The sequence below is a fragment of the Papaver somniferum genome, unplaced genomic scaffold (genome assembly GCF_003573695.1).
Source record: "Papaver somniferum cultivar HN1 unplaced genomic scaffold, ASM357369v1 unplaced-scaffold_14563, whole genome shotgun sequence".
Taxonomy (NCBI): Eukaryota; Viridiplantae; Streptophyta; class Magnoliopsida; order Ranunculales; family Papaveraceae; genus Papaver; species Papaver somniferum.
The window spans coordinates 1-2,834 of record NW_020623892.1 but is presented as its reverse complement, the minus strand read 5'-3'; the positions used below and the strand labels follow the sequence as shown (position 1 = coordinate 2,834).

The following is a 2,834-nucleotide window of genomic DNA, read 5'->3' as shown; positions in this document are numbered from 1 at the left end:
ATATGAATCAACACCCTTTGTGGGATCTAGGTTAGTGCGTAGTTTGGCACCTTAACTCGACTATCGGTTCATCCCGCATCGCCAGTTCTGCTTACCAAAAATGGCCCACTTGGAGCTCACATTGATTGCGCGGGTTCAATTAAGCAACCCGAGCGTCTTACCTATTTAAAGTTTGAGAATAGGTGAAGAATGTTTCATTCCCCGAACCTCTAATCATTCGCTTTACCCGATAAAACTGAATCAAGCTCCAGCTATCCTGGGGGAAACTTCGGAGGGAACCAGCTACTAGATGGTTCGATTAGTCTTTCGCCCCTATACCCAAGTCCGAAAAGCGATTTGCACGTCAGCACATCTACGAGCCTCCACCAGAGTTTCCTCTGGCTTCACCCTGCTCAGGCATAGTTCACCATCTTTCGGGTCCCAACAGGTATGCTCGCACTCAAACCTTTCGCAGAAGCTCATGGTCGGTCGATGGTGCACCTTACGGTTCCCACCAAAGTCAGGTTACTTGCGCTTCATGGGTTTACCACCCACCAACTCGCATACATGTTGGACTCCTTGGTCCGTGTTTCAAGACGGGCCGGTTAGAAGACTTCTGCCAGCATCTTGATGACGCAGTTCCCGAAGGACAAAGCGCCATTGACTCCTTGGTCCACCAGCCGGCATAGACAGAGTATCAACCCCTGCGTTTATCCCGGCCGACGAACCCATGCTGACTAGCACCTAGCACATGCAGCGCATCGTTAGAAACGCGTAAGCCTAGGCGCACCCATGTCTTCTAAACGCTTCCCCCTCAACAATTTCAAGCACTTATTAACTCTCTTTTCAAAGTTCTTTTCATCTTTCCCTCACGGTACTTGTTCGCTATCGGTCTCTCGCCAGTATTTAGCCTTAGAAGGGATTTACCTCCCATTTTGGGCTGCATTCCCAAACAACCCGACTCGTGGAAAGCACCTCGTGGAGCGGCTAAGCGTAGACCCGACGGGGTTCTCACCCTCTCTGACGCTGGCTTCCACCAGACTTGGGGTCCCGCCGCCGCAGAGGGCGCTTCTATAGACTACAATTCTCCGAAGAGATTTTCAAGTTGGGCTATTCCCGGTTCACTCGCCGTTACTAGGGGAATCCTGGTTAGTTTCTTTTCCTCCGCTTATTGATATGCTTAAGTTCAGCGGGTGTTCTTGCCTGAGCTCAGGTCGAAAATGTAAATAATGGTTTCCTGGTTTGAGGGCATTATACCAACGACCAAGCCAACACCTAAATATGTAGCAGTGATGCTGCCTACCTAGATGCGGCCCATAGCGGTCCTTGATTAGCCTCTATGCTTCAACTGACCCGGCTATCAACTATATATAAGTCGATTGCCGGGACAGTCAGGTCCATTCCAAACGGTGAGGTTTGGGATGAGGGATACATCGACGCTGAGCCAGACATACTCTCGGCCGAAGCCTCGAGTGCAATATGCGTTCAAAGACTTGATGATTCACGGAATTCTGCAATTCACACTACGTATCGCATTTCGCTGCGTTCTTCATCGTTGCGAGAGCCAAGATATCCGTTGTTGAGAGTTGTCTTGGTTAGACGTGTAGGACGGCCAAGCCGGCTACACAATTGCTTTAGATTGGTTTGGTTTGGTGTGGTTGGTTAAACAAAGGGGCCGACCCATCACCAAGCCAATGAATTGGTTTGATGATAGACCTGCCGAGCTCACATATATATGTAAGCCCGACACATCGACCCAGCTCGTTGCCAAGCATAGGTCGACAGGCCGACATTTGATAGGTTCACAAAGGTGTGGTTGTTGATAGATTCAATGATCCTTCCGCAGGTTCACCTACGGAAACCTTGTTACGACTTCTCCTTCCTCTAGGTGGGAGGGTTTAATGATCTTCTCGGCTCCAATCGGTGTTGCCACCAACAGGGGCCAATCCGAACACTTCACCAGCACACCCAATCGGTAGGAGCGACGGGCGGTGTGTACAAAGGGCAGGGACGTAATCAACGCGAGCTGATGACTCGCGCTTACTAGGCATTCCTCGTTGAAGACTAATAATTGCAATAATCTATCCCCATCACGATGCAGTTTCAAAGATTACCCGGGCCTCTCAGCCAAGGATAGGCTCGTTGAATGCATCAGTGTAGCGCGCGTGCGGCCCAGAACATCTAAGGGCATCACAGACCTGTTATTGCCTCACACTTCCATTGCCTAAACGACAATAGTCCCTCTAAGAAGTCAGGAGTGTTCAAGAAGAACGCTTGACTATTTAGCAGGCTGAGGTCTCGTTCGTTACCGGAATCAACCTGACAAGGCAACCCACCAACTAAGAACGGCCATGCACCACCACCCACAGAATCAAAAAAGAGCTCTCAATCTGTTTATCATCCCCGTGTCTGGACCTGGTAAGTTTTCCCGTGTTGAGTCAAATTAAGCCGCAGGCTCCACGCCTGGTGGTGCCCTTCCGTCAATTCCTTTAAGTTTCAGCCTTGCGACCATACTCCCCCCGGAACCCAAAGACTCTGATTTCTCTCAAGGTGCTGGATCCGTCATCAAAAAACAGGATCCAATCCCTGGTCGGCATCGTTTATGGTTGAGACTACGACGGTATCTAATCGTCTTCGAGCCCCCAACTTTCGTTCTTGATCAATGAAAACATCCTTGGCAAATGCTTTCGCAGAAGTTCGTCTTTCATAAATCCAAGAATTTCACCTCTGACAATGAAATACGAATGCCCCCGACTGTCCCTCTTAATCATTACTCCGGTCCTACAGACCAGCAGAATAGGCCAGAGTCCTATCGTGCTATTCCATGCTAATGTATTCAGGGCGATCGCCTGCTT

At 49.6% G+C, this 2,834-nt stretch overlaps 1 non-coding gene across 1 annotated transcript; it reads right to left on the bottom strand.

Annotated features, from left to right (window-relative positions):
* Positions 1-1,413: 1,413 nt before the first annotated feature.
* On the bottom strand, positions 1,414-1,567 carry LOC113335418. The gene has a single exon (XR_003353321.1). It is a non-coding gene; the product is annotated as a 5.8S ribosomal RNA (ribosomal RNA).
* Between the last annotated feature and the right edge of the window lie 1,267 nt (positions 1,568-2,834).